The 20,399-nt window shown below is 43.2% G+C and overlaps 1 protein-coding gene and 1 long non-coding RNA gene across 3 annotated transcripts in view; one reads left to right on the top strand and one right to left on the bottom strand.

Annotated features, from left to right (window-relative positions):
• The window catches only part of KHDRBS2 (KH RNA binding domain containing, signal transduction associated 2), a 789,727-nt gene extending 789,021 nt beyond the window's left edge, over positions 1 to 706 (top strand). For both annotated transcript variants that reach the window (XR_002093266.2, XR_009463400.1), the window contains exon 14: positions 470 to 706. The gene's annotated coding sequence lies outside the window, so the exon portion shown is untranslated. The remainder of the gene's footprint in view (positions 1 to 469) is intronic.
• Positions 1 to 9,707, bottom strand: part of LOC109285528 (uncharacterized) — a 30,020-nt gene extending 20,313 nt beyond the window's left edge. The window contains exon 1 of the long non-coding RNA XR_002093281.2: positions 4,913 to 9,707. This is a non-coding gene — a long non-coding RNA (uncharacterized LOC109285528). The remainder of the gene's footprint in view (positions 1 to 4,912) is intronic.
• Positions 9,708 to 20,399: the final 10,692 nt, after the last annotated feature.

The following is a 20,399-nucleotide window of genomic DNA, read 5'->3' as shown; positions in this document are numbered from 1 at the left end:
TGCAGAAATTATTGATTGAAGTTTCTTAGTCCAGACTATGTAAGAAGTCAGACTAGATAATTTAAGAATCTATTAATCTGTGTACTTGAGTGAGATTGGCAGAATCTGGCTCTCAACCTTTATACATTACAAACTTAGTTACAGAAGAATTTGGCAATTATAGTATAGAGGTTTTATTCTTCCAGTGCTGAAACTTTTCTAAAGACCTTGGAAACATTTAGCTTTCAAATTACATTTGCTAAATTTTTAAGTAAATATAAGTTCTGAAAACTAGAAATATGACAATTGAACATGTTCCTGTTAAATATATACCACTTTAGCATTTTGTTAGAGTTGGATGAACTAATGATAAAGAATCAAAATATTAATGTGTAGCTGAAAATATGTAGAGACAGCTTGTGTTGTATTACTTTAATCATTCTTGCAGTTCTGTATCTTGATGGTATCTTATTTCATTCTGTTTTTACAGGTTAGTGTAATCAAGAAAAAAATGTAATGACCAGCATATCAAATCACAACCTTGGGAAACGGTCAAAATTGGATATGTTACATCCTTATTATCCTCAATATCCTGGCTACATTTTTTCCATGAAAAAGTTTGAAAACAGGAACTGAAAACTGCAAAATTATGTTTTTGTCTCATGACAAGGATTGTAACAAAATTATGAAATTATTATTATACCAAATAAATATTTTTCTGTTATAATCTTCAGTCTGTGGGTCCTACCTGGAAGTCATAAACCTAGAGTAGAGAACATGTGCTCATACTGTGCATTTTATCAGCATTTGTATCCGTGTGAAATAGAAATCTTTCACAATACAACACTTGCCTATTCATCTCACATAGTTATCACTGATATTTTCTTCTTTAAGTAGTGAATAAAAGGGTAACCTTAGATATCAGGGGGTGCATCTACAAGTACACATTTACTTCGTAGTAACTAAAACTACTGCGCAGTATGGGCATGGGTCTACACATGCACATCAGTACTCCCCAGTAAAAATGGTGACTTATGCTGATTTGAGCATAAATTTGACACCTGCATCATGTAGGTAAGCCCAAGTCAGTCCACTCACAGCGTTAATGCACTTTAATGCCTCCATGTGTAGACACCAGCCTATTCCTGCTATGCTGCACAGTAAATTTAAGCTGGCATAACTGCACATGTAGACACGTGCAGTGTGCGCTAAATGTTGACAAATGTCAATTGTAGCAAATACTGTAATAGATAATGCACTCAATCAGCACTTCTAAATGTAAAGCTACCTGCTATACCTATATGAATATATACAAAAATGGAGAGCATATGCCAATACACAGCATATTGTACCTTTTCTTTTCATTAGATATTATCCCAATGCCTGGAAATATTGTAAGATAATTGAATTTGAAGTGCATACACTAGTTTAATAAAAAATATAATTTTATTGAACTATAATTTGGTACATCAACTAAGTCATTACCAGCACAAAGACCCTTTCTGTGGCCATAAAATACATGAACAGAAAAAAAAGCTTTAGAAATTTGAAATGTTATATTTTGAATGTCAACATATACTAAAGTTCTTGGTGAAAATATTATTTGGATTAATGGTTAAAATTATGTACTTAAAATTAGAGGTGAACACCAGAAAAATAGTCATCTTGCTGACTTGCCATAAAACACCATGTTCATTCTGCCTGATATTTGAGTTTGATACAGTGTATAGAATATTACAGCTTAAATAGTAAAGATATTAAAATCTTCAATGCATTAAAGTCTTTCAAAATATACCCAGGTCTTACATATTGGTAGGCAGAAAGCTAGAGATGCACCTTGTTGAGTAACTAAATTAAAGATGCATAAGCTCTATTCCTTACATAGGCACCTGCATACTTCACTTCCATATTGTTGGTGACAGTAAAATGTGTGGCTTCATACAAGGTCTTGCAGGTAGAAATGTACAGAAAATAAATGGGTGGGCAGGGTTCTTTTTTCCATCTCATAGGTGGGTAACTACCTAATTCATGTCTCCCAATTTCATGGGCAGAACATAGTTTCATAGTTGGTAGGGTCAGAAGGGACCTGAGCAGATCATCAAATCTTCTGCCATGGGCAGGAGAGAATGCTGGGGTCAAATAATCCCAGCTAGGTGATTATCTAGCCTCCTTCTGAAGACCCCCAGGGTAGGAGTGAGCACCACTTCCCTTAGAAGTTGGTTCCAGATCCTAGCCACCCTGACTGTGACATAGTGCTTCCTGATGTCTAGCCTGAACCTACTCTCAATCAACTTATGACAATTATTCCTAGTTACTCCTTTTAGTGCTTAGGGGAACATGGACTTTCCCATTCTCTGCTGGTTCCCCCTGGTAAGTCTATAGACTCCCACCAGATCCCCTCTCAGCCTTCTATTGTGGAAGCTGAACAGGTTCAGGTCCTGTAGCCTCTCTTCATAGGGCCTGCCCTGATGCCCCCTGACCCTGCGAGTGGCCCTCCTTTGGACCCTCTCAATACTGTCCACCTCCCTCCTGAAGTGTGGTGCCCAGAACTAGATGCAGTACTCCAACTGCAGCCTGACCAATGTTGCATAGAGGAGGAGGATCACCTCCTTGGACCTGCTCGTGATGCATCTGTGGATGCATGACAAGGTGCAGTTAGCCTTATTGATCGCATCCTCACATTGGTGGCCCATGTTCATCTTGGAATCGATAATGTCTCCAAGATCCTTTTCTGCCTCTGTGCTGATGAGAAGGGAGTTCCCCAGCCAATAGGTATGTTGCTGGTTCTTTCTCCCTAGGAACATTATCCTACACTTGCCAATATTGAATCGCATCCTATTCAATTCCACCCAACCCTGTAACCTGTCCAGATCTAGTTGTAACCTGTCCCTCCCTTCTATCATGCCCACCTCTCCCCACATCTTAGTGTCATCTATGAATTTGAACAAGGTGCTTTTCACCCCCTCGTCCAAGTCGTTGATGAAGATGTTGAACAGTGCAGGCCCAAGGACCTAGCTTTGGGGGACCCCACTGCCCACATCCCTGCAGGTAGAAAATGACCAGTCCACCACCACTCTCTGGGTGCAGCCCTCCAGCCAATTTGTGACCCATCTGACTATGTAGGCATCGATACCACAGACACCTAATTTTTTAACGAGAATGAGGTGAGAGTCAGTGTTGAAGGCCTTCCTAAAGTCCACAAAGACTACATCCACCGTGACACCTGCTTCTAAAGATTTTGTGACCTGGTTGTAAAAGGCAGCCAGGCTGGTCTGACAGGACCTGCACCTAATGAACCCATGTTGGTTGCCCCTAGGCATAATGTCCCTTGCTGGTCCCTTGCAGATGTGCTCCTGGATAATTTTCTCAAAGAGCTTCCCTAGGACTGAGGTAAGACTAATGGGTGTATAGTTTCCTGGGTACTCCTTCCTCCCTTTTCTTGAAAATGGGGACCACGTTGTCCCTTTTCCAGTCCTCTGGCACCTGGCCAGAGCACCACGAATGCTTGTAAACCCATGCTAGGAGTCCCGCAATGACCTCTGCCAATTCCCTCAGCACCCTGGGGTGGAGATCATCTGGAGCTGCTGATTTAAACATGTCCAGCCCCACCAGAAGTTCCTAACTAGGTCCTCTCTGGCCCTAGACCTGCTGTGCCTCTCCTGAGTCCGTCCGGAATCCTGGGGGGTGGGGAATGTCCTGGTCCCTGCTCAGAAAAATAGAGGCAAAGAATTTATTAAAGTGGTCAGCTTTATCAGCATTACAGTCTGGTGCAAACACCAGATTGCTAAGCATGTCCTGCAGGGGTCCCACATTACCCAGTGCATTACTCCCTGTGTATTTAAAAAAGGACTTGATCTTGGTCACTAGTCCTAGTTCTGTCTCTGCCTTAGCCTTCCTAAAAGCCCCCCTACAGTCTCAAGCAATGGAGGTATAATGGCCCCTCCCTTCCACCAGGTGTATGCCTCCTTTTTAGCTTTCAGACATTTCTGAATGCCTTTGGTGAGCCATGGGGGCTTTTAAACACTCTTGTCTGCTTTGATTCACGTTGGGACTGTCACCCTTTGGGCTTGGAGGATCATCTCCTTAAGGAACGACCACTTGTCTTGGACTCCCAATACCCCTACCCTCCAGGACCTCAGTGCAAACCCGACTAATCCCCTTAACTCATTGAAATCAGCCCTCCTGAAGTCAAGGGCTGCTGCCTTGCTGCAGGCCTTTGACACCCTGCACTGGATGGTGAATTCCAGTAGGTGATGATTGCTATTGCCCAGGTGGTCAAGAACCCTCAGTCCCCTCACCAGGTCATTACCTGTGGCCAGCACCAGGTCCAGCAAAGCATTTCCCCTAAGGGGACTGTGTACCTTCTGGGTTAGGCGGAAGTCCTATATCTTGGCTAGGAACCTATGTGAGCAGTCAGACCTGGCTGACTGCTCCTCCCAGCAGACATCTGGGTAGTTTAGGTCACCCATGACCACAACATCCCTTGACTTAACTGCCTCTGTGAGCTGACTTGAGAATTCCTGGTCCAGCTCTTCCACCTGGTTGGGTGGTCTGTAGTAGACACCCACCGTTAAGTCCCTTTCCCCATGACCCCCATTTATTCTAACCCAGAGCACTTCAATCTGCCCCTCCTCTGACCCAGTGCTGTTTGTTGAGGACATGTATTGCTCTTTGATGTAGAGTGCCACACCCCCGCCTTTCCTCCCCATTCTATCCTGCCTGTACAGTATGTAGCCCTTGATGTTTACCACCCAATCATGGGTTGAATCCATCAGGGTTCAGTGAGCCCCACTATGTCTGGGTTTGTGTTCATGAGCAGGAAGGCAGTTCCCCATACTATGAGCATTAGTGTAGAGGCATTTAAGGCCTCCTATGGGTGCATGCACCACCCCCTTAAATTGATCTTAGGACTATCTGGACCCCTGTCACTTACCTGGGTACTACTTGTGCTCATCACCTGTCTTGGCTGGGAAGTGTCCTCGTGTCCCCCTGTGGCCCCATACCCTGGTGAAACTAGTTTAAAGCATGCCATACAAGATCAGCCAATCTGGAAGAGAAGACACACTTGCCTTTAGGGGAGAGTTGAAGTCCATCCCACCCGCGCATGCCCCCTGCGTGAAAATGCGAGTCATTGTCAAGGAACCCGAGGCCTGCCTAGTAGCAACAACTCCAAAGCTGCTGGCTGACCACTCTGATGCAGGCCTCATGGCACCGTCTGCATCTACTTACCTGGAGAATAGAGGAGAATACCACCTGCACCCCCATCTCCTTGAGCTTGGCCCCCCAGGGCCTTGTAGTCCTTCATGATGTGGTCTGGACTGCTGCCAACCACATAATTTGTTCCCACATGGATTAGGACCATGGGGTACTGGTCCGAGGGTCAAGTGAAGTCTGGGATCATGTCCGTAACATCCTGAATCCAAGCCACAGGCAGGCAGCAGACCTCACATGCCATGGGGTCGGGTCAGCAGATAGGACCCTCCGTTTCCCTCAGGATGGAGTCTCTGATGACAAGGACTTGGCGTTTCTTCCTCGTGGTGTTCCGCTTGCTCAGACTGTGCCATGCATAGAGTGGCACCACCCCCCCTGGAGACATCCACTTCGACTTTCTCCTCTAAGTCTGCCAAGGCCTCATCTCTGTTCCCCAGTTTTACCTGGGGAGCTGCCACCACGCTAGCCTGAGCAGTCCTGGTTCTAGTGGTCACCTTCTGTCATTCTTCTGCTGTGCATCCCTCCCAGGAGGCCTGTCCACTGAAAAACTGATCCTGCAGAGAATGGAAATACATATCAATTTTGTCCTCTGCAGCCCTGATCCCCCATAGCCTGCTCACCTCAGCCTGGAGTTCCCTCACCTGCTCCTCCAGGGCCCAAAGTTGGGCACAAGAAGGATAGGCAAGGGAGCCTTCAGACCCCTCACCCACCCACGGCCTCTGGATCACCATCAGTCAGCCCCCACACACAGGGGGCAGGGGGCTGCCAATCCCACCATGGGCTCCATCTTGGTGGAGGCCTCAATGGAGCCCAGGGTAAGTGGCACCACTGGGGTAGGGTCCCTAGCAGCTGCCCTCCACATCCTTACCACCAGGGCAGGGTCCCTAGCAGCCGCTTCCCACATCCTTACCATATCTGTGGAGCTGTGAATCTTCTTTTCTCTCTTACTGGGCTTGGGCAGCCATTCTGTGGGCAGAGTGCAGTAGGCAACCCCCCCCTCAATTGCCTCTGATTGGCCAAAGTGGCCCTGTGGCCCCACCCCTCACCACTGATTGGCTACAGGAGATGCCTGTCATGCAGCCTTGCCCCCTGCTGCTGCTTGGTGTAGAGGCAGCTCTTCCAGCCAAACAATGTCATGGGGCATGAGCACCAGTGATCTTGCTGGCAGCTGTTTGAGCAGGCAGCCCCCCTAAGCCCCTCTTCCATGCCCCAACAAGTTCCCACAGCAAAGTAAGGTGGGTTTTTTTCCCATGGATTTTGTGGATTACACAGATTTTGTAAGCATTTCCAGAATGTCACAGAATTCACAAAATCCGCTAAATCATGAATTTTGTAGGTCCCTACTCATAGGACTTATCTACATGAGAGGCTGACTGCATAGTTGTTACTGCGCAGTCATTAGTACTTGCACACACAAGTACTAAATAACCATGCAGTAACCAGCATTACAGTGCCATGGCATCACCACACGGCTTCTTAGTGATGCTGACTGTGCAGTAGCTCATTACTACTGTTCAGTAGTGTCACACTGTGTTTCATGCCATGCGACGCTACTTCACAATAGTAACAAGCTACTGCACAGTCAGCATTTCGTGCAGATGCGGCCATAAGGAATGCATCTAAGGAAATCCCATCTCAATAGTACAGTAAGTTCAGCATCTTGTTAAGGAAAGCTATTGTGCTTTGGTGTGTTGAGACTTACAGAACCTGGGGATTTTTAATTTCCAATGATAGTTCTGTTTTGTTGAACTTCATCACAGTTATGAAAATGATTTTGTCTATCTGCCACCTATCTCATTAGCATTAGCATAGCCACCTATGCTTTCTTAGTAGCATAGACAGGTCACATGAATTTACCCACAATATTTTTCAAAGCCTTGAATGGAAAAATGTGATGCATATTTTTTCTTTTCCTTAGGTGATTTTATTTTCCATTATTAATTCAAATGTATTTTTCATCCTTTGTTTTTCAATTATTATGCATGATAGGCTTTTCAATGCATGACAACCTGCAACCGATTTAGAAACTTCAAAGGCTTTGCAAAGCTCCAAACAAACATCTGTAATGGTTGTTTATTTCATAAGAGCATATGGAAATTGTTTCCCTGGTGCCTAAAAAAATATCCACTAGGTGCAATTTAAAATTTTCTTTTTGCTAGTTCCCTGTGATTGATCTATTAGCCATATAACTAAAATAGCTGTACCAAGTTCTCTCCTGTTCATACACTCCCACTACTACTAGCATGTTGGAAGTATACAGACTGTACAAAAAAGTAAACAATATGATGCTTGGTTTTGGAATTATTACTTCTTCATAACAAAAAATCTAGTTATCCTCCTTGCATTGGAAATTAGAAATAAATCTTATCATGCATATTCATGATTCTCAGGAACCAAAATGGATGCTGTATATCTTTTTTTCCTTAGGAATTTAAAACAAAATCAACATAAAAGAACAGCAGAGAAGAAAAATTTAGGTGTTGATATCAGATTGTGCTTACTTTTTTCACGCTAAGTGTTAAAATGTATTTATAAATATAGCCACATGATACACTGGAACAGCTATAATGAAACCAATGTAGGCTAACAGTCAGTTTGAGTGGTGGCTGTTATACTCTTTCCAGCTTTGCCTTTGTGATCAAACAATGATATCATTGTTACGTTAAAATTGCCTAAGTTTCTTGTTTACACTGAAAATGCAACTTCTTGAAGCAACTTTATTAGTTACTTCATGAAAGAAAGATGTTTTAATAAAGGTTCAATGTAATTATAGTTTGAAACTCCTTTGAATAGTAAAAGGAAATGAAGATTGTAACAGGTCAATGCACTAGTTGGCAGTGAAATCAGAAGAAGCTTCTGAATTAGGTAAAACTTTGGAGCTCCCATGAAGTTTCTCATTGATTGGAGGGAATATTTAAAGTAAAAATGTACTGTGAATCATTGGGCTTGGAACCCTTTTGGCTAAATAATTTTCAGAAAAAAATATTATGCTCATGTAAGCTAATAAATTAGCCCTCAGGATGGAAGTCCTCTATGAAAATACAACATAGGTTGTCACAGAGTATCAAATTTCAGAGAAATGGATTGTGTGAAGGAGATGGAAGAGAAAGTTATTATGTGAGTAAATATAATTCACTAACATTGTGGAAAAGGATAAGTTTCATGAGAGAGCTTGCCTATCAAGATTTCAAAACATAACAAGCCATTTTAATTAATTATAAATTAAATGAACCAAAATATGATAGATGATTTGCAAAAACACACAAATGAAGGCTGTTTAGATGTTCCAACTACAGATGTACCATCTCTGAACAAATGTAGATTCGTACATGGCATAATCTGTGTGTGCAGCATAGAATAGGTGCCTATTTTAGAAAGATGATGTAGTAGCATACAATAACTTGGTGTATGTTTATTAAAAATGCTGTTTGCTCATACAAACTTGCCTTTTTGTGCATAAAGCAGAGAATTGTCCATGAGGTCAAACAATTAGGTTCATAATTACCAAATTTGCAGCTCCAGATGGTAATCTACGTGCATTTCTGTAAATGTATTCATTATACTTTGAGCTCCAGATTTCTTGCTCTAGATGTACTTGTATTTGTTTTCTGTCACAAATAAACAATTATTTAGTATTTTATGTATAAACAATATAGAAGCTGAAAAACATACTAAGTGTCAAAAGAAGGGTAGCAGTATATTATGAAAAAGGAGTAAAAAATAATTCAGTATGAAAGGCATTTCAGACAACAGAGATCTGATTTACTGATGTGCACAGAATCTAATATATCATTCACCATTACTACCATCTGACAGCTGTTCAGCATCATATGGGAAATGTAATGGTGGTCACAAACAAGTTCATAATGGACAGCTGTCAGCATCCCAGAAACTATCACCCCCAACTGGCTCAAATTGGCACCTTTGTTGACAGTCTCAGCAGAGGGGACAGTGATTGAATGAGCCTGAGGAAAGAATCACAAGCTCTGCTGTAGAGGGACATTGTGCCCAATCCTTCTCCCACTGAAATCCAAGAGAGTCTTGCAACATATTTCAGTAGAAATGGTGGATATCATTTTGTATTTGTTTGAAGCACGTACATGCGTGGAGCTGTCTACAGGAATATATCATAATCCAGGTCATAGATTACACATATTCATGGGACTAGCCAACATTGCCCCTCAAAGAAGCCAGTAGATTTGAATTTGCCTAAAAGAAAAAGGGCTTAATTTTTCACCCTAATACAGAAAAACACCTGATGTTGGTGCAGAGTGTTCCACTGCCTCACTTTTGTTGTAAAGATGTAATGCCACTTCTCCCACAAGCACATTGTTACTAGGACATGTGACTGTAGCAAAGCAGTAGAGCTAGTGCAATGCCCAACACTGAGCACTCCAATTCTGATCCACATAAACAGGACAAAAAACAGGTTAATAAGTGTAGTTAGCTCCTCTGCTGTTGGGTAGTGCTACAGTGTTTTTCTCTATAATGTCCTTTCAGTTCTCCCAGGTTTTGGCTTTTTCTTTCTGTTGCCCCACCTAACTTTCTGAAGGCCTGGGTGGAGAGACAGGAGTTTGAATAGAAGAATCAGGAAGCATCAGCTACTCTAAGTGCTGAGGGATTAATGCCTTCTTCACATACGGCAGCTCTAATTGGCTGCCCCTTCCAAAAGGCTAGATATTATGTCAGACAGTCAACCTGAAGGATTTACCCCATAAATATATCTAAAAATGATAGATGAAAAAATGTGCACCTTTGGGTCTGTGTCGGGTAGTTTACTCCGTGAAAAAACAATATTGTATCTTCACACCAGTTCTTCCATCTTAAGGGCTGATTTATCAGTGTACATGAGAATTAAATATGTTTCAGAAAACTATGTAGTAGAAAGAGTCAGTTCAGTATTTTGGAAAATGAACTACAGGATACCTTTATCCATCCTTGTGCTGCACATCCCCTCAGGTAAGAGGCTCGCATCTCCTAGCCTGAAATGCTTGTTTACCATAAAGCTACTGGAGCTCTGTAAGCATGAGGAATACATAAAATTTGCAACGCTAGGCTGCTTGTACACATGAGGGGGATTTAGTTCTCCCTAAATTGAAACAGTGGGGTTTTAATTGTGTCAATTAAAGACCCACCATTTCAGTTTAGGGACTTCCAGCATATCACAGTGACTACCCCTTATCAGCTCTGCCCATCCACCACCCCCTGCCACTGCCATAGGCAGGCTCCACAAGAAAAAAATAAATAAAAGCAGTGAAGGGCCCAATCCTTTCCCCCAATCTGCCCACCTCTCCCACAGCTGGGGGGCAAGCTGCCATCAGGCCCAAGCTGTGGGGGGGCCCCAGTCCTTCCCTCCACAGTGGCGGTTCTCCCTGACCAGCACCCACCCACTAGCAGCCCATCCACGTGGCTCCAGGGGACACCACCACTGCAGAGGGAAGGATTGGGGCCCCTGCAGCTCAGGAACCACTTGGCCAGCCAGCAGCTCACGCCCCCAGCTAAGGGAGAGGCAGGCAGGCTCGGGTGGTGGGAGGGGAGGATTGAGCCCATCACCACTTTTTTTTTCCCCCCCTCCCAGAGCCTGCCCTCATCTCCCATGCCTGTGGGGGGGTGAGCTTTCAGTTAGCTGAGCAGTTCCTGAGCTGTGGAGGGCCCTGGTACTTCCCTCCCTGGTGGCAGCACCCCTTGTGACCACCCAGGTGGGCTTCTAGTGAGTAAGTGCTGCCCAGGCAGCACTGCTATGGGAGGGAAGGACCAGGCCCCCCCCCCCCAGCTCAGGTCACGCCAGCACCTCACCCCCCAGCCATGGGAGAAGCTGACAAGCTCCTGAAGGAAAAAATAAATAAATCAGTCCCTTGCTTTTTCCTTTTTTCCCTCTCAGTGGAGCCTGCCCACACAAGCTGCTGCTGGGTCACATAGCCCCTGAGCTGCATGGGGCCCAGTACTAGTGGGTGGGTGCCACCTGGTGGGTGCTGCATCCATGGAGGGAAGGTCTGGGGCACCCTGCAACTCAGGGACCACTTGTCCTACCAGCAGCTCGTCCCCCAGCTATGGGAGAGGCAGGTAGACTCCAGCACCCCATTCACTGTTCCTGCTACCTTCCCATCACCTGGGACCACCCAGGAACAGGCTGGCTTGCCCTGGGTCAGTGCAGCAAAGTGGCAGGAGGGCGGCTGGGTGTGCTGGTGGTGGGAGAAGGCAGTGGAGATGGTGCACAAGGTGCTGGAAGTTCACCAAGCCAGAGCTTCCCTGAGCGTGTCTGGACTTCCAGCACCCCATGTACTGTTGCAATTTATTACATAGGAGACTAAAATACATTGGATGGGTTTTACCTTGCTATGTAACAGGGTAAAAAGCAAAATTTTTAAACAGTAATTTTGTAAGGCAGAGCAGGAGGACATAAAGCATTTTAAAGCTATTTTAAATCCATTTCAAATCAGTTCTCTAAAGGGTTTTTAATCTAAGCTTTGCTCAATCTTTTTTTCAAATGGTGGTCCAGGAATTCAGCTGAGAAGTACACCTCCATCCACTCCTACTCTGTGCACACTGAATCCTGGAAAAGAGTCAATGTAGTTGCTTTAGAGTAGCCCTAAGCTACTCAGCACTGCCCACAAGCACTGTGTCAGGCTTGCTCACTGACATTCTCTCAGAGACTCTCTAAGAAGGCTACATTGCTAATTTCTGGTATTTGGCATGCACAGAATTTAGATAGGGTCCAGTAGTGAAACCGGAGTGGGGCAACTGGAGAGGCAGCCCTGGGCACCAACCTTTTTGGGGTAGAAGAGCAGGGAATAACACCTGCTGCTGCTCCTGGCTGGCCACATCACTGGCACCGGCAATAGGAACTGCTGCTCCCCAGTGTGCCTCTGCCTAAGCTTCCCTGTTACATCTCTAGTGGGGCCTGCTTCTCAGCTGCATTCCTAGTTCAGCACAGAAGTAGTGTAGACATGCCATAACTGACTTCTGATCTGTATGTGCCTACATGGTTTTTAGCAGGCCACATTACTTCTCTGTAACCTCAATTTACCATTCTGTATAATAGGCATAGTATTTCTCTGACTCCCAGGTGTACAGTGAGGCCACTTACATTAACAAATTAAAATGTTTTAAAATTCCATAGTGGAAGACATCATAAAAATTAAAATGACTGTATTGTTACATTTGATAAAGACCCTCAGTTTTGTTTGCAAGGAAACCTTTAACTTTGTGCTTTTTTCCTAATAGTTGACTTTTAGGTAGTAACTATTGAACTTGTCTCTTTCTGTTAAAATAGCCTGAATATTTTACATATTTTTCCACTTCCAGTCAGCCTTGCACAGTCTGAATCTGTGTTTAAAACTAATTTTCCTTTGGACTACAGAAATCCATAAAGTTCTGATGTTAATTGCCATGCATTTTGCTTGAAAAAATAGACTTGTGAGTAAACATAATACAGATCAGCCAGGCCTGACTTAGGATGATGTTACAATAATAAAAGAAAGCAGAAATAAATGATAACCCTGGTTGCAATTATTAGCAGCAGCTAAATCAGAAAGAGATTATTGGGACTCATTATCAGTATATTCTGCTATGAAATATAGAAATTTTAAAACCAGGGTTGCTAAATCTTTCTGTTACAAACCAAAAGTTTTAATGAAATCTGAACTTGAAAACACATGATTTTTGGAGAGAAGGAACTGAAAAAAGCAGTTTTAAAACCAGACACAAAGTATGTTGAAAAGTCAATCATAGATTCTGCAAGACTGAAAAATAACACAGGGTGTCCAATTATTTGCATACTTCATTATGCCTGACTCTTAAAGAGATAGTGAGAACATGAGATCATGTATCTGACACTATTTCCATTTGTTTCAGGCCACTGACTGTAAAAAAGATTCTTTTCATTTACACCTGTGGAAACAGAATAAGGATCTGGCCACTTTTTTGTTAATAACAAGCATTAACTACTATGCTGTACTCCCAAAAATAGTCTGGGAAGAAATATACCATTGTTAGCCTAATGAGGGGAAAGGGGTTGTTAAATATTGTCTTGCTACCCCAATTAAGACAAAGGGAAAAAGAAAAAAATAGGAACTACACACTCGGCTAATTTCTTCCAGCCTTTAGCTACAAGAGAATTCTCATTAGATAGAAAAGGAAGAGACAAAAAAAGATGCAATAGTATAAAGGATAAATTGAGTTCCTACTGAAATCAATGCTCATATACTCATGGACTGCAGCAGCTTGGGTAGCTACTCCTGCATATGCACTAGAGAAGGGAGACTGAGGAACAGCATGCTTCCAACATGTAAAGTACATGTCTTTACAGAAACTAGCTGTTTTTAAATGACAAAGAAAGACTTATCTGCTAAAACTTAGGTCTGTATATCCTCACCCACTTCTCAGTAACACCCTGGAAAAGGAGTGGGGAAATCTAAAGAATGAGATTTTGTATATAGGAAGTTTTGTGCTAATTTAGGCTTTGCTAAATTAAAGCCCAGGAATTAAGTAGTAGATGTTGCCTTGAGCTGTTATTGTTGGCTACAAATGTCCAACTCGGGATCCTTAAAATTCTAGTTTATTAGGTGGATTGAAACACTGTAATCATAAACCTTGGGGCTGGTCCCCACACACACACACATGCACATATATACACACACACAGTAGCAGGCTAGAGTCAGGTATACCTATCCTACAAGCGCTGGAGTCTGCCGTCGATGGCCAGTCGAGGCTTCTTTCAGCGTGGTGTTATCCTCCAGAAGGGGGTCGCCGGCTGGTCCTTCTGGCTGGACAGGTCTGGTCAAGTTGGAGATCAAGAGGGCTCCACTGAGGGTCACTTTTCACTGCCTTTTATCTGTCCTTGGCAGACTTTGGTGACTCCCCAGTTTTCAGGTTTGCCCAATCCAGGGGTCATTGACCCTCGTGGGACTTTCCCCCCCTCGGTGGCTACTGGACGGCATCTGTCAGCCCCAGGGGTCGTCCGCATGTACGTGCAGGTTTGGGCATCCATTGATGAATTTAGAATAGTGCTCTGGGAGTGGTCGATCTGGAGATATTCAGCCCAAAAGTTGGTCCCCGGTGTTGATTAACTCAGGCCTGGGCTTCTAGCCCTTGATCAGTGACATTTAGAGATTTCCCGGTTGTTACATTGTCTTCTATTGAGTTCTTCCGCTGGTTGATCTTCAGCTTCCAAGGTGTTAATTGCTGCCTGCTACCATGTTACACATTCAATCACTGATTCACTCGCTCTTTCAGAGGCCAGCCTGATACAGGGAAGGGCAGTTTGATTCCTGCCCTTGTTAACATTGTTACAATGTATAATTTACTTATGAAACTAAACACATTCAGTTGAAAGTTGAAAGGTGAGGAGTATAAAATATAAGCTACAAATGCCATGGCACACAATAGATAAAAATACCAAAATACATGGGGAGATACAAAATGCACACATACACATTTCAAAACACAATTCCTTATCTTAAAGTGAAAGAAAGAGGAAGGAAGAAAAGGTAGAAGAGGAAAAACATATCCAAGGAGGGGAGAGCAACTGCAGGCAAGAGGAAAAGGGGGCTTTCTGCTACTTTATAGTAAGTGTTCTCCCTGTTCACCAGAGCTCCCCAAGGGATAATGAGGATTAATAGCCAAAAACTTCAGGAAGGCCAAATTAGAGTAGACATAAGAAAAAAGTTCTTTACAGTGCGTGTGTCCTAGATCTGGAACAAATTCCACCCAGAGGTGGTGCAAGCACCTACTCTGGACTTTTTCAATAAACAGGTCAATATATTTCTTGCTGGGGTCACTAGATCCCAGCTGACTTTTCACCTATGGTGGGGGTGCTGGACCCGATGATCTCATGAGGTCCCTTCCAGCCCCTAATGTCTATGAAATCTATGAAGTTATTTGTAAGAGAGGAAAAACTGGTTGATTTGTATTTTTAAAAATAATTTAAAAACAAAAACAAAAAAAAACAGGTTAGGGCTCATCAAAATGGTTCTTTAAATGACAAAAAATGAAGAAGAGAGAATGTTCATATACACAAAAGTACCAAATGAATATTTATAGAAACCTCAGGCTACACTCTTTAAATGTTAAAACAACAGGAAAAAACCTTTCTGAAGATTTTGACCCTTTCAGCTGAAGGGTCACTGTATTATTAAGACACTGAAAAACAATGTGGAGTGTATACAAGAGTGAGAGAATCTACACATGCACTTTACTGTGCCATTGACTAATTAGCTCCAAAGTAAAGCATCACTTTCTACACGAGCTAGTATTAGGGTGCAGTAAATGAATTAACTCCAGCTTAAGATAGTACTGTTGGGGACAGTACTGTCTTATGGTGGAATCATTTACTACGTGAAAAGGCACGTATGGACAGCGACTGAGATTGCAGCAGTTTGAGTACACACACACAATTTAATGAATGATCATTATCAGTCTTTACTCAGCTGTCTTGAATAGAGAATAACAACTATAATCACAATCATCTCTGTGAAATAACTTGGTAAATGTCGATTCGTTAATGGTGACTACTGTTTACTGAAAAAATAGCTAATACCCGAGGCAGTATTTTCTGATCTTGTATAAAGAAGATCAAATATCACATATCTAAAATGTAAATTTTTGCCACAGACATTTGAGAAGTACATTGTAAGCAATAAAATTCTCCACCTGGGAAAATAAAACTTCCTTATAAATGAGACTCTAGGAAATATTGGTTACAAAGACCATCCTGTAAAATATTATGTATAAGGAATCAATCACTTGTTAATATAAATTCTGTGGAGAGCTCTGCTATGCACTGGTTTTGCTGTACTCTACTCAGGGAAATGGTGGTGGGGCTAGACACTCTTGTAAGCTCATAACCTAAAAAAGGGAGAAGAAAAAATATTCAAAACAATATTTTAACAAAAAGGTTTTAAAAAAAACATTTTAGAAAGACAAAAGGCAAGCAAAATTGATTATGTGCAATAATAACTTGTAGTGAACTAAGTATCTTTTAAAAAGACATTCAGTATTACTTTTAAGCTTCTGAGACAAAACAGCAATATGTGTAAATTGCCCCCGACCTCTAAAAACCCGCACCAGCTGAGATGGCACATTACAGAACAATGGTGTATTTTCCATTTTTCTAACTACAGTATAGTAATTTCTCACATTGTTAAAATGTATCCTCTTATTTCTTATTTAAATTTTACTAACAAACATCAAGTTTTAGCAATGGAACTGTATTGCATAAAATATGCTACTTTATTTATTTCAACTAAGCTGATAAAATGACAGGGCAAAGTCATGTATGCTGTCAGTTAAAAATGCAATCCTGATAAATAAAACTAATACAAACATAGTGTACATGGATATATTCACTCTACCTGATCTACAGTCATGCAGCTTGCTTTAAGCCACATGATTATGAATCATGCATGGTATGCATACATTCACCTGTCTTAGAAGCTGCTCAGGGAACCCAATCTAAGTAAGTCAATGTGGGGAGAGAGGTGGGTAGGATTGTGTGGTGCTAGCAGTTCCAGGAGTTACAGGTTTTGGGGAGCTAAAAGTAGCCCGGTTGGGGTGGGGAGTAGGAAAAGCACAGCCCCAGGGCTGGGGTGAGGGATTGGTCTTTCCCAGCCCCAGGGCTGCTCTCCAAACGTGTACACACAATCAATAGACTGGGCTAACCTGTTCCCCATCTAACTTAGTCCACCTCAGGTGAACTAAATTAGATAGGGCAAGCAATTTTTTGCCCAATCTAACCTCCCTTTATGTATGTACAGATTGAAACTCAGGTTGACCTAACCTTGAGTAAGTGCAATGTTTGCACATGCCCATAGCAACTACCAATGCCCCAGTTAAGTATTCATTCTTAGCTGTTACGTATCTACACTGTAGTGACACCCAAATTCTTGTGTTTCATAATGACTGTCCCCATAACTTAATGTGGAATGTGACCTTATATTTAAAACTTGTAGTGTTTGCTAGTCAATGAGGTATGGCAATCCACTACTTTTGGGATAATTATGGAGGCTGTGGAGTCACTGTTGTACCATTCTTTATCTTACTACATTCAATAATTGCTTTTAATTACACAATCTTTTTTTCCAGCCATTCCTAGTCTTTTATTTGGATGTATGTAGTAAAGAAAAGTAAACCTATCTGTGCTCTTATGTGTTTCTGCCATAGAATACAAGATTAAAAATTAAATGAAATATCAATTACCTGCTGAGACTATGTAGAACCTTTAAAGTCCCTTGCCCATAAAGTCTATCTTCCATTAAATCCCATCTCCACAGCAGTCAGGGTAAATGAAGAGGCTTTGCAATGTGCACTGAACAGAACTAAATTATTATGCACCATTGGTAGAGTTATTTCCAGGAGTAAGGCCCGGTAATGCAGAATGCTCTACTTTTTGCCCCCTCTCAGGGAGAGGTAGACTCTCCAGTTGAAAGATCTTGCAACTTGAAAATCATACAAAGAGAGGTTGAAGGAGATAAATGTGTTTAGCTTGTGGAAAAAAGCACTTAAGGTGGGGCATCATACCAGTCTTTAAATATCCAAGGGGTTGCTATAAAGAAAAGGGAAAACACCTTTTCTCTCAATGCAGAGAGCCTTCTCCTTCTCTGGCAATCCCTCGTAGGTCAAGGATGATTGTCTTATCTGTGGGTCTGAAGATGGCTGATGAGGCCTATTTGGATCAACAGACTCTACTGCAGTTCAGATACGTGTTTCCTTGTGGGGTGTGTGGTGCTGGATTCTTGATTTGTTCTGCAACATGCTGTTTCTGTTGCTCCCACTTTTCCATCTCCTGTTGTTGTCATAAGGTTTCAAAATCCTGAAATCCCTGCAGCAGACTCTTCCTCCATTTGAGGCAGTCCTGGGTGATAGTATCTCATGAGCTGACATCAACGTTGCATTTTTTTAAGTTGGCCTAGAGGACATCCCTGAAGTGCTTTCTCCACTCTCTTCTTAAGCATACAACTTGGCTGATCTGGGAAAATAAAACTTGCTTTGGGAGTCTGAAGTCAGACATCTGGTTGACATGGCCAGCCCAATGAAGTTGATGTTGGATGATCGTCACCTCAATTCTCAGTGTTTGCTTGCAGGAAAACACTAGGCTTGGTGCATCTGTCTTCCCAGTGGATTTGGAGGATCTTCTGCAGGCAGTGTGAATGGTACTTTTCCAACAACTTTAGATGTCTTCTGCATGCTGTCCATGTCTCAGCCCTGTACAGTTAGGTGGGGATCATGACTAAACCATGAGCTTGGTTTTGGATCTGATGTTGCGATTTCAAACACCCATTTCTTCAGGAGTCCAAAGGCTACACTTGCACATTAGAGGCAATATTGGATGTTTTCACTGATGTCAGCCTTCTGTGAAAGATAGCTTCCGAGGTATGGGAAATACTTAGCATTCTCCAGAGCCCCACCTTGGATCTGGTTTACCAGAGTTGAGGATTGTTCTTTAGGAGCTTGTTGGTGGAGGAGCTTAGTTAAGTGTTAGTCCCATTTTCTTGTCTGTCTCGGTAAAGACTATGACAATTACCTGAAGGTCTGCTCCACTTAAGTGTAGTGAGAGCACTACAGTATACTGGAGTTCAATGATTGACGTAGGAGTGGTCTTGGTTTTGGCTCAGAATCAGCTGGGGTTAAACAGTTTACCATCCATTTAGTAGTTTAGCTCTACTCTGGCTGGAAGCTTGTTGGTGGTCAGATGTAGCATCATAGTAAAGAACTTTGAGAAGAGTGTTGGAGCGATGATGCAGCCTTGCTTAACTCCCATTTTAACCTCAAAGGGATCTGTGATAGATCCATTACTGAGAACCACCACTCTCATACTAGCATGGAGCAGGCAGAGAATGAGGACAAATTTTTGTGGGCATCCGTACTTCAGAAGGAGCCTCCATAACAATTCTTGGCTGACAGAGTTGAAATTTTTCATGAGGTCAAAGAAGGCCATACTTACATTCACAGAACTCTCCTCTGGACCCTCAGACCACCCGGCCTCCCAAACAGCCCCACTTGAGTCTCCAGGGCCCTCAGTTCCTCATCAGCCCCTACCTAGGCTGCTGGACTCCTTGGCCCCTTGTTTGACTCCCCTCCACACTGCCAGACCCTCTGGCCCCTCCTTTTGCCCCTTTCTTGGCCCCCAGACTTCTCAGTCCCTCAATCTCACTCTTGGAGGCTCTCTGGGCTACCAGATCCTCTGATCTCTCACATGGCCCCTCTCTGGGTCTCGGGACCCTACTCATCCCACTACAATATTCCCAGCTGCTAACTAGGCCACAGGACCCTGCCGGTCCCACTCTCAGCCCCTGCTGGGCTGCCCTAAGTAAGCCTTCCCTGCCCTTGCAGGGCTCTAAGCTAAACTGCTAGTACAACTGAATAGCAAGCACCTGCCCTCTGGCAGGCACTCAAGGCTTCTGGTAGGTTTAACACAAACCAGGGCCACCTGCTCATACAATCAAGCCCTGCTTTGCCCCAGCTACCTTCCTTTGTTCCCTTGCAGAGTGGCTTTTTTCCAAATTCAGGAACCCTGCTATTCTGCTACAGGGAGCTATTCACTTTGTGGCTCCAAGGGGTGGACTGCTTGACTGGCTTGGGCTGAAGGCTGATAAAGCTCCAGTCCAGCCTGCTGCTGGTCAGGTGAGTCCTTAATTATCTCCCTTTCCCACCTACAAGCAGCCTCTCTGGCTGCTTGCTCCCTTAAAGGAGCAAAGATACCCCAGTGCCCTGCTAGACTGCTACATCTGTCAAGGTTTATTTAAGCCTTCCTCTGAGGCATTGGGTGTTGGCTGCAGTCAAGGCTGGAAATTTGTACTGGCATGTGCCCACATTCCTGCTGGGATTGTAAACCAGACATTCCTGGGTAAAGCACATTGCCCCTCTTCTCAGGGTCAGACAAATTGCCGTATTTGGGGTCAGGAAGGAATTCTCCTCCAGGGTTAGACTGGTAGGGACTGCAGAGGTTTTTGCCTTCTGTACCAGGGGGCATGACTATCGGACAGCTTTACAGAAGCAGGATATTGGCTGCCATGGTACCCCTGCTTTACCTGTGAGGGTGGTATGTCTTGTGTGGTGTTAGGACTGAGTTATACTAAGAGGTTAGATTATAGATTTGTATAGGGTGATTGGATAGAGATGATTCTTCCTTTGGCAGGGGGTTGGACTAGATGACCTATGGAGGTCCCTTCCAGCCCTACTTATCTATGACACAATGATTCTATAATCTTATT

Source organism: Alligator mississippiensis, chromosome 1 (genome assembly GCF_030867095.1).
Source record: "Alligator mississippiensis isolate rAllMis1 chromosome 1, rAllMis1, whole genome shotgun sequence".
Classification (NCBI taxonomy): Eukaryota; Metazoa; Chordata; order Crocodylia; family Alligatoridae; genus Alligator; species Alligator mississippiensis.
The sequence above is the reverse complement of the archived record's forward strand: the minus strand, read 5'-3'. Positions and strand labels throughout refer to the sequence as shown.